We start from the raw sequence: 12,142 nt of genomic DNA, 5'->3' as shown, positions 1-12,142 counted from the left end.
AATGTTGAAGAAGAGTACACTTGCAAGATAAATGTGACACTTTCTGATGTCACAATGGAGGGACAACTACGCAGGTTGATTTTAGCGCTGCTCATCGTGGACTATATTGCTGTCATTGTTCATTTTAGTCAAACCATACAGTTTGAAAACGAGGCGCGGCTCCAACTAGAAAACAATGTTTTGATGCATTGGATGTGCTGAATGTGCATATTAAGGCAGTACAGGAGGAGGTGCACATTAATAATCCTCCAGGACTGTAACATGCTCATGTTTAACCCAAACAATGTGTCATGTGACTGCAGTTGGTTCAGATCCAGGTCGGAGCACATTCTCACCACAAACGAACCGCACCAGAGTTCGTTTGTAACTGGACCAAGACCTTCTTGAAGAGGTGGTCTCAGTGCAGTTACAAACTAACTCTGGTGCGGTCGTTTTTGTGCATGTTGGAGTGTGATTGCTGTTATTGCAGCTGCTCAAATAAACCAAACTTAGGGGGCAAATGAACTTGAGTTCGATTGAACCAAAGCACTCATAAATGGCTCATTCTAAAGATACAAAAAGGTGATTATACACTGACAAAAGCTCATAATATTACATTTAATTTCTGCCAGTATATCCCCCTAAACCCTACACACTGGACCTTTAAGTGATACATGATTATAGAAATCCACTTTGGCTTGAAACCAAACTATGTTCTATGTCAAAAACAGCATTTCGCAGTTTGGTTCCTGATGAAAGGGGAAAATCAAAAATCTTTACTCCAGAAAAATGATTAAAAAAAAAAAAAAGAGCAAGAGTAATCCAATCTAATATTTTCTTTGAAGCCAGGAAGCACAGACAAAGACTATATGGAGCCAGAATGGAGGATAAATCAATGATTGGATATCATGTCAGCCCTGTTCATACAAACCCTGTACCGCAGCAATACTGCAGCGCTGTATGCCTACTTTTACAGCACTTAGCTACATGTCCTGCATTTTAAAACTTGGCCATTATGAATGTTAATAAGGCTGACATCAAAGAGCATGGATGGGAGGTACGGCACTGAGTAAATTCAAATAAAATTCAGTATTTACGTCTGTAGACTCTGGTAGGTATTAAAACTCCTGAATAGGCACCAACACAAAGGCAACTTGTGATGAAAATCAAGCATAAATATAGAAGCCTCGCAGATAGAGGCAGAGAGTGGGTGACTCATTCAAAGCCCATCAAAGAGACAGTACACTTTCACTCTAATAAGCTGTTTGCAGTGGTCGAGCTGACATCCTCCTCTGAGCAGAGAATGCACACAAATGCAGTTTGCATATGAATAATTCAACAGGGGGGAAATGATGCATCCAATTTCTAAAATAAGACCTTTAAGTATCAACGTGAGGCTTTAAATATTGTTTGTTTGTTTGTGCCTTGGACAGCTCTGCAATTAAAATGTCAACTTGGAAAAATACAATGCAGTGACTTTTAATATTGAAGAGAATGGGGAGATATTTATGATTAAAAACAAAGATAATGAGCAGAACTTATAGTTGCTGATAAAATGTCACCGCTGCCCAATCACATCAACCATTCTCTCTCCATGTTACCATCAATCAGACTTCCACAGCTTCAAAATGACAGAATACGCCTTCTTTTCATGCAGCGTCTTGTCCCTGGCCCACAGACTTTGGTAATTACAGCGCAGTCTTGTATTTCAGACATCCCAGACAGGGCTGTAATTTACAGAAGGGTTCAATAACATATTAGATATCAAGCTATAGCATGAGAGGGCAAGAGCTCAGGAGACGCTAGACTGCACAGCGAGAGTGCATCTTCAGACTTGCATGTTTGATTCGGTGCCAAAAGGGGCATCCTACATGTATGATGATGAAAGGGCGGCGGCGTGTCTCAGTGGCCTCACATAAACCAGAATATAAATAATCCATGTGAAATCTGGCAAAAGCTTGTGTGGCTGAAGCTCTGAGGCTTCCCCTGGTTTCTTTAGTATTCAGCAGAGGCTCATGAGTGGAGAAACTGTACAGCGGGCTACTGAGGTGAATAAAACACATAGATCAGCCAGATCAGCTAAAGGTCCAAATTATAGGAATAAAACAAGTGGAGGTAACAGGAGGGGAAATAGGACTGCAGCAAATATCAGACAGTTACAGACGAGGCCATGAGGACCCTTTAAAGTAAGTCAACTTTAAGGGATAGTTCAGATCTTTTGAGTGAGGTCCTTATCAATAGACAGTGTGTTACATACAGTAGATCAGTGATTCACAAATGGTGTGCTGTGATGCCAGTCCAGGTGTGCCATGGGATTTTGTGATAACCATGCATTATTATTGCCAATACCAATATTATAATAATATTCAATATATAATATTGAAGACCAATATTCAACTAGGCCTGTACAAAAAGTTATGAATGAACTTTTAATTGTATTCTGTATCAGTATGTTGTGCGCACCCATTTCCTAATGAAGAGTCAAACTCTGCCTAAAAAATTCAATTTAATTGAACTTTAAAAACCTTCACAGGGAACCTATTTGTCGCAGTTTGCTCGAGGGAATTACAAATGTGGAACTTTTGGCAGCCAGTGTGAGGGATGATGACATTTAAGGAGAAAACTGCGAGTGAGACAATGGATCGCTTATTGTACAACAAAAAGACGACGAAGATGTTGGTTGGCACACCCCCTGTTTGGAGAAGCAGGCAGGAGCACCACCAAGGAAGTTTAGCAATATACTGCTTAGTGCTCAGTGTACGTGATATTTAGAATATTTTCACCGCTTATCTCACCGTCAGACAGCAATTTCTGATGTGGAAGTGAAGCCCTTACATTGCTCTCTTCAAAGCCAGCCTCTATTGAGAAAAACAGTGATTTAAGATAGTTGAACACAGGAGCTGCTGGTCTGCTGCTGTCTCAATCAGTAAGTTTGTTTGTGTTATTTTGTGACTGTGGTGTCGGATTCACCAAAGTCACACATAACACAAAGCATTTAATTGGTGGAGGCAGAAGTAGACCAGCAGCTCCTGTGTTCAGTGAGCTAAAATTACTGTTTTTGTCAATGGAGTCTGGTGGCTGTGACGAGAGCATAGATGGGGAACTGCTTCCACTTCAGGCAGGGCTATCTGCGGCCGGTACAGTGGTAAAAATATTACCAATATAGCATTGTGATTGATTTTCTTTAAGTGGGACTTTTTTTAGGTAGCTTAAGTACATTTTGCTGCAGACCCTGTCCACAACAGTACATTGTTTGCTTTCAGTGGCCCTCTTCCTGCCTGCTTCTCAAAATTAAGGGCGTGCCGACCGCTTTTATAAACTACCTTAATTCTTTCCTTTAACCCCCCCCCCTTTTATTTATTTAATTTTTTTTAAATAATAATGATAAAAAAATAAATACATATATAAAATATGAATTTATTTTTTTTAATTAATGAATTTGTTTTGAATTTCTTATTTACTATTTTTTTAATTAGATTTTTATTATTCTATCTGTCTACCTTTCCTTCTTTCTCTTTAACAAAGCATACTTTGGGGTTTACTTACAACTGGACTATAAACACATTTCATTGTACTGTCTTATTTGGATAAATACTTAAAAATATTTACATAATTTATGGTCTTTTTTTATGTTTCTCTATTGTTGTTATCCATCTATCCGTAATAGAAACATAAAACAAAAATCTTTTTTTAATTAATTAAATAATCTAATTAATTCTGAAAAAATAAAATAAAAAATGACATAAAACAGACATAAAAAATGATAACAGAGAGGATTTTTTTCCCCATGAAAACATGTCTCAGAATTCTGAGATAATACTCACATACTAAAAAAAAGGGCAAATTTCTTTTTCTTAAGTGCAATGCATTACACTTCCATACTAAATTACCGTCACAGCAGCAAGAAAACATTTTTGTTTTACCATTTATACCATTTTGTATGTTAAGCACGTGCTTTAGGGCCTTAAATGTTCAATAGATGTAAAGTCTGGAATATGGTGTAAATGTAAACTAAAATACAGATTAGATCTTCTTGCAGTTTTCATTGTTGCAATGTGTTAATGTAAATGTAATGTAACACTGAGACTTTATATCTCCTAACTGTACATCCTGTTATGAGAAAAGCACAATCCCTACCACTCATGTCAATCACTTATCTTTATGAGTATGACGTGGTATTAATTTAACTTCACCCTGAAGACAAAATAGCTACAAAATAATTTGGGCTAATGGTGATTTAGCCTTATTCATTACAGACTAATTGCCTATCGTGTGAGATCTGATTAATGATTACACAAGAGTGAATTCAAACTGCCCCTCTGCAGGACACTGGAAGGGGCCAATTAGTTTGCGCCTTCAGGCCTGTCTCTCTCTCTGCAGCTCATCCTCCCTGACTCTGCGTGTTACAGCCCAAACTAAGGTCTCCAATCCCACCAAGCTGAGCCCATCTGCTTTTCCTCTGTTGCTCGGCCAAAAGGAACACAAACCTCATGAATTAACAAAGATGTTGTTTTATGATGATTTTGCAGGAGCATAAAAACGATTAAACGGTAAAACAAACAGTGTAAGTCTGTGTTTTCTCTGCAGGGCTTCTATTGTTTTAGTTTCAAGGCTGATGAAAGAATCTGCGACGGGAAAATCTTGCCACACTGAGCTGAGAACGTCGCTCAGCTGTAAAAAGGAAAGGTCCCGTTACAGTAAATAATAGAAGAGGCTGCTGTGTGCAGGGACTGGCTGCCAGAGCACACAAACCTCTGAGTGCAGCGTGGCCTCCCACGGCAAGCACAGTGACAGACACGGAGGCACTCATCTGGAAGCACAAAGATATGAAGGAAGGGAGGGTCGAACATGGAGAGGAGCTGAGAGAGTTAGAGGTGAGGGAATGAAGGAGTGAGGATGGGAAAGTGAAAAGTGGGGGGGTAGACAGATAACAGGGAAAGGATGAGGAAATGGGACTGTGGATGGATGGAGTGCTGTGGAGAAATCTGGGATGGAGGCGATGAAGGATGAAGGGTTACTAGGACAGGGTGGGTAAAGCTGACTGGCAATGTGGGACTGAAAGTAAAGTAGGTGTTTGAGGTGTCTGTCCTGTGAAAGTTTCTCTATCAACTAAAGAAAGTCTGTGTACACTATATAATAGAAACTGGATTTGTTAAATGTGTTTATGCCTACTCATTTGTGTGTCAGTAAATTGATGTTTTCTTGCCAAATGCACTGGCGCATTTTAAGAGTTCAGCACATATGAATAAAGTTAGTCCTGGCAGCTTCAACTGCTCAGGTGTAGGCTTATTCACTGAAGGCAGGCAGCCAGGAAATATACTGAAACACCAGTCAGCTTTGCAAACATTGAAATAAAATAAACACAGCAGGAAAAACAGCTCTCCCAGGACTTGTCTATATGGTGCCTTTAAATTCAAAATTATGTTAAATGATCACCAGGAACCACCAGCAATCAATACGACCTGATACCCGTATTGGCACTGAGTTTAAAACAGGAAGCTGGTAGCACAGAAATTCATCTAATACTAGACTGAACTCCAAGAGATACACTTGGGTTGGAAACCGGAGGTTCGCCAGTTTTAGTCCTCAACCAGTCCTCAAGTATGGAGTGGTGGCACTTTGCCTCCTAGGCACTGCCAAGATGCCCCTAAGCAAGACACCAAACCCCAACTACTCAGGGTGCCTGTCCATGGGCAGCACCTCGCCCCTCCTGTTTGTGCATGTGTGTGTGTATTTCAGGCTTGTGTGTACATGACAACAGAGTGAAAAACTTTCTCTTGAGGATTAATAAAGTATATTTTCTTCTACAAATAAACTGATACACCCTCTCTCTCTGTCTGACCTCAGAGTGGCATTATCCCATTAATAAATATAATAAATCATCCCAATCAACTTCAAACAAATATTGCCAGTAAATAATGCAGTCACGGGTCCAATCTGAATGGACCAAAAGTGTCTAGTTTGTTAAAAAACACACTTTTTTTTTTAAGTACAGTGAATTTACGCCATACAGCTTTTATTTTGAAGTGCTGTTTCCTGCTGTGGAGTGAGTGACTAACAGACAGCTAGCAAACTAGCCGGATGACATGGCCAAACGCAAGTATGACACTGTTTAACTGTGACACATTTAACTGTGTGGACCTTGAACTAATGACTTTATCAAATCTGGACCCCGTGGATGGTCCAGTTGGGAACCACTGGTATAAGTTACTCCAAGTTTCAAAAGGAAGCTGCAATCAAATCATTCCTTACAGCTCTAAATCTTCCTTTCCTCACACAGTTTCATTTTGCACACCCTAAAATCCTGTTTCTTGATGCTAATGTGATGCTGTTACAGCAACTCAGTGCTTTTTCGGTGAAACTTGTGTCACATTTTCCCTAGTCGACCACGGAAGAAAACATCAAATGGAGTACACCTGTATTGTCACATCTATTGAGGGGGGAAATTAAATATGCAAACATAGTGAAGACTGAGTTTCATCTAGAAAAAAACAACATATCCAAAGAGAATTTAACACTGGATGCAAAATGCAGCCAACAAGCACCGTGCCAGAAAAGGTGTTGATGTGCAAAAGGACAGAGTCGAGGAGAATCAAAAAACACACTCAAGGCTTCACTGAGAAAACAGGAAGTCCTGCAGCTTCTCGGTGGAAATGTGGTCTCAGTTAACCACAAATGGATCAGTAGTTTTCATGACCGAGAGAGTCTGTCATCGAATTTCACATAAAACTATGAGCCCTCAACAGGAATGATGGTGTGCAGTGAATCACTGAATGTCAAATGGTGTCTGAGGGTGTTGAAAATGAATCTGAACAGAAGGCAAAGCTGCAGGAACTAAAGACAACAGCTACTGTCAGGAGAAGTGACATTATGGAATAAATAAATTATAGTTCTGTCATCTGGACATATCTCGATGAGAATTTTGTCAGAGCATAACTGGATGCAGTTCAATATATTTTGTACTGACAAAGTGGGGTGGAAAAATAGCCACGTTACACCAAGGGCATATGTTTTATTAAGACACTGGGGAAAACATACAAACGCAGGATTTGGGCTCCTCCCCCAGAATATTTTAAGCATCAGACACTTAAAGGGTAACTTTGTTTGTGTCTAAGTGACTAATGGGAACAACATCTTTTGAAATTGGTCCAGTATTGAGTGAGAGGGCTGTAGTCGGCAGCAGCCACACAGTTTGCAATGTAATCACTTTGGGCAATAGAGCTCGTAAGTTGCGTGTTTCCATTTCCGGTACATGAGACCTTAAAAATCGATTTTTCATAATATATTTCAATGGCTAGATGAAAATTATTTTCTGGTCCCGTTTCAATTGTGTCATGAATTTCACATATGTTTTTTGTGAATTTTTAATATATTTTTCATGCAAAGAAGGCTACAATTTAGCAGGAAGAAGTTTGATACTGTTTTGTGTGAGAGCGCTTTGTGGACTACAGCTCTTCGCTGCTCTCGACGCGTATGATACACGTCACCACTCGCACTCGGAACATGGCTGTGTCTCTGGTACACTTCACCGCCTTCTTCCAAGGAGAGGACTAAAGCCTTAAGTGTGGCGAAAACCACTACAAGTCTGGAAATGTGGAAAGTTTCAGCTACACCAGTGGGGAGATCTGATGGCTCCGTAGATCGTGGTAGAAGACGCAGCAGCAGCACTGTGAGTTGAGAAGTGGAGGGAAAGTGTGATGACATGATGTCACATAGGCGACATGTAGTCTTTCTCATTACGTTGTTTCCCTAGCCTGAAGAATCATACAATAAACTCAAACTCTTAACATGAAAAAATATTATTTAGACCCACACAAACATTTGTGTAATCCAAGGCATTTAATGACTGGGACCAGAAAATAATAATTTTCTCTCCATTGACTCCCATTCATAATTTCCAAGCCTAGAGGTCTGATGGGGGTCTACCGGAAGGGGTGTGACTTACGAGCTCTATTGCACACCCTCAATTTACATCCACTAAAAGTGCTTGTTTTTCCACAGACAGGCTCAAATTATTATTGTAAGCATCTAGCAACAATATGGAAAGGATTCTTACAGAGATAGACCTTTGTGTTAAAGAGTAAAATCCTTTCTGTTTGACACAAATCAGCCCTGACATTGCCATCACCAAACCCACCAGACCCCATTTAAATAAACAGTAATTTTAGTGTGTATAGAGGCAGCACATTTTCACATCTAACTGGGTGAATTAAGGGTTTATTTCATTTAAACCAGAGTTGGTGATTGTTGGAACAGTGGAAAGACGAACCAAGATGGCTTTTGTGAGATTTGTTTTTGTGGACTTTGAACGAAGTGTCTTTTACAATGATAAAATTACCGTTTGTTTTTTTTAATGGAGTCTGGTGGATTTGGCGGTGGCAACTTTGAGGCCGTTTATGGATAAACAAAAAGGATTTTACTCTTCAACCCAAAGGTCTATCTCTGTAGGGATCCTCTCCTTAATGTTGTCAGACACTTAGAACAACAATCTGAGCCTGTCAGTGACAAAAACAAACACTTCTAGTGGACATACATTGACGATGCACAGTTGCCCCACGGGGTTACACTGCAGCCTGTTTCACTGCTGCCACCTGCAGCAGTCTCACTCAATACTGGACCAGTTTCAAAAACAGTTGTAGCCATTAGTTACCTAGACACAAAAACATGAGAAAACAGGGTCCAGGTTGAAAAACACTAGAGTTACCCTTTAATTTCCTGCATTCTGGTGAATTTGTCGGTGTAAATGTCTTTAATTTTACCCCCCCCCCCCCCCCCAAAAAAAAGTCCTCTACTACTTTCATGTTTAAATGGAGTGGACAAATGCACATGCTGAATATTTATAGGGTCATGTCCCCTTTGTCCCCAAAATCTACACCTATGTGTGACACATCTGAAGGAAAACATTTTGCGATTTGGTCACCAAATCAATTAGTAATTTATAATATTTATTATTCCAAATAACAAATATACCAAATATTCCTTAGAGACATTTTAAAAAATATCCAAAGCTAAAAACGTCACCAGGCTAAATGTCCTCATACAACCCAACGATGATGTCAGTGAACACGTCTATTTTTATATATGAAAAATAGCGCCTTTCTTGAAACCAAACTTCTGACTCTTACTAAATAGTATTCAGGCAAAAAAGAGGCACGAATAAAGGATGCTACAAAGATTTCTGCCACCTAACAATCAACTCAACCACCCGTGCAGCGACACTGTCCCGCACGAAAACGCTTAAGTAGCAGCCACGCCAATAATTCCTGCTCGGGACGGCGCAACAAAACTTAATGAACCAAGATCGAAGATTAATCTTCCAGCGATTTGAATTCAGCTCCAACATTTGTACAAACGCACACAGCACCACCTTAAACATGTCGTCTCACCCCCCGTGTGAATACAGCATGCAGAGAGTACAGTACCTTTGGTGTTGTCTTCGGGCCGGCGGCTGGAAGTGAATGAGTTTGTGATGCTGAGTACAGTGGGGATGAATGGAGGCTGCGCTGCTTAGCAACCAAACGACCAATCAAATAAAAGGAAGACAATTTCACCATATGCACAGTTCACTTTATGCAGGATATTTAATTAACCATTTGAAATCTGAGGCACTTGGCGTGATGTCAATCAACAACATAGGAAGAAAGCAATGAGCAACGAAAGAGGAAATTACTAAAAGAAATTAGTAAAAAGGGAAAATGAAAAACAAGACAATTAGTAAAAGAAATAAAGTTAAAAACAAACAATGATCATTTTAACTTTCTTTCAGGAAAGGATGTTTAAACATTAGAGTTCTGTAACATAATTTTCATAATTTTAAAATGTAATAATAATAATAATTATAATCATAGTTTCCCCCTATATTTTTTCTTTTTCCTCGTTATTTTTATACTTTTCCATTTATTTATTTTTTGGCAATTTCTGGGCCATTTCTTATCAAGTTGCTCATTGCTGAAACTTTTTGCAAATTATGCACTGCTGTGATTATAATTTTGTTATTTTTTTCTTTTATTTATTTATGTATTTTTTATTATTATTTTTATTATTTAAATGACTGATTTATTTTATCTATTCATTGTATTTTTATTTTCTTGCCAGGGTTGGGGATATTACGAGGAGGGTGTGTCTGCAGACCTGGAGACTGCAGATTCAGACCTGCAGATCTGGACCCGCAGTTCTAGACCCTTTGTATTTCGCGACAGCACCCTCTATTTCACTGAAAGCCAACATACTATTACAACTATTGAATATGGACACGACGATCCGAGTGTGAGTATTGAATATGAATCACATTATTTGTTTAATGCCATCAAACTATTTTGTTGACTTGAATTAGAGAGCGAACTTCATGTTTTACAGTGATACGTTTAAAATGATATGACTGTCTTTACCACGATAGTCTGAAAGACACGTCAAATATGGGTTAAAGTAGTAGGTAATAGTTTAGCTTGTTAGCAATGAACTGTTTGACCTGCACATTTTGTTTCATGAAACCGAAGCGCGATGACGAATAATTTTAGCATGTGCTTTAAATTAAACATGAATAAATGATTAAAGCAATGAAGTGGATGATATGAGAAAAACGTGTATAGGCTTACGTTTTCATACAAGCATGAAACTGTTTACATATTGGCAATTAGTGTACTTTATGCTAAAAGTTAATTTTGTATTCATGTATATCATGTAATACACCTACACACGTTTTTCCTTTATTATTCATAATATTATATATCACGTGTGTTTATATCACTACATTGATATTACTCTATAGCATATATTTAGAGATTTTGTGGACAGAAATTAAGCTCATCCAGCGCAGAAGATCAGAAATGTATTTTTGTCTATTATTAGGTTTTGGCCCTGTTTATGTGTGTAAAACGGTTGAAAAATATTAAGAGGAGAGGTAAGAGGAGATAAGCAGTAATTTCTGAGTATTATTGATGCTTCTGCTATCCCAGTATTTATTATTATGTTGTCTGTTTACCTTTACAGTAAAGTGGAGGAGTTTTGTCGGAGGATCGAAAGGCAGATGAGGAAGGAAGGGGCACTATTCAGATGGTAGGTAATGTTAATATGTCGATATAATAATGTATTTGCTATGGTCCAGAATCTTCAGTATTTCAGTGTAGACTGTGATAGGTATTTAATTTTTTTTAAAGATATTTTTTGCCTTTAATGGACAGGGCAGTTAAGTGTGAAGGGGGAGAGAGAGAGAGAGAGAGAGAGAGGGGGGGGGGGGGGGGGGTGACATGCAGCAAAGGCTACAGGCTGGAACCCAGGCCGCTGCGGCAACAGCCTTGTACATGGGGCGCCTGCTCTACCACTAAGCCACCGACGCCCCGGTATTTATTTTTTAAGTGTTTCTGTTTTCAATTTTGTGATATGTTTGATTTCTTTTTTTTCTCTGCAGATCTCCCTGATGTGTGATGTAACTGCACATAATAAAACATTTCAAACCATTTCAGTATTTCACAGCCTTTGTTTCAAATTCCCACAACAAAAGTGAGCACTGGACACCCAAGACCAGACATTTCCTTTTATATATTGTAGCGGGTTTGATCAATGCAGTGCAAGTTTTTGGCGTGCCAGTCAGAGCAGTCTGATGAATATTAAGAAATAAAGAACTAAAATAGTTGGATCAAACCATACAAAATAAGCAGCAAACAATAATAATGCAGAACAGCACCCAGGCATAAATCAACATTTAAATCTTGGTATTTTTATTCGGGTGTAATAAAATTTTAAAACTGTAAATTGTAATAAAGCATTAAAAGTGTAACTTCTTTCAAACTGGTGTTTGGGTGAGACGCTGATTTAGTTGCAGTTATACAGCCGCCCAGTAGGGGTCACTCGCGAAAAACAAGGGGTCTAGAACTGCGGGTCCAGAACTGCGGGTCTGAATCTGCAGTCTCCGGGTCTGCAGAGACATACTATTGTGGGGGATATTACAGGTATTTTCTTTGTTGAAATGTTACTGCTCACATTCAATGTTTAAAAATTCAATAAAAAGATTGTTTGGAGAAAAAAAGTTGCTCATTGCCTTTACCCCATGTTTTTGAAAGAAACTGCACCAATTAGCTCAGGGTTCAAAGGTTTAAATACTTGTGAAAGGCATCTGAAAGCAGAGCAAGAAAGGTGTTGTCACTCCAGGTTTCTCAGGGTTTTT

The 12,142-nt window shown here is 38.9% G+C and overlaps 1 protein-coding gene across 1 annotated transcript in view; it reads right to left on the bottom strand.

Moving 5' to 3' along the window:
• The window catches only part of LOC117258338 (rap1 GTPase-activating protein 1-like), a 103,415-nt gene extending 93,997 nt beyond the window's left edge, over positions 1–9,418 (bottom strand). Inside the window, exon 1 of the mRNA XM_033629157.2 lies at positions 9,402–9,418. The gene's annotated coding sequence lies outside the window, so the exon portion shown is untranslated. The remainder of the gene's footprint in view (positions 1–9,401) is intronic.
• Positions 9,419–12,142: the final 2,724 nt, after the last annotated feature.

This window comes from Epinephelus lanceolatus, chromosome 8, assembly GCF_041903045.1.
Source record: "Epinephelus lanceolatus isolate andai-2023 chromosome 8, ASM4190304v1, whole genome shotgun sequence".
NCBI classification, from domain to species: Eukaryota; Metazoa; Chordata; class Actinopteri; order Perciformes; family Serranidae; genus Epinephelus; species Epinephelus lanceolatus.
This window is presented reverse-complemented; position numbering and strand designations above follow the sequence as displayed.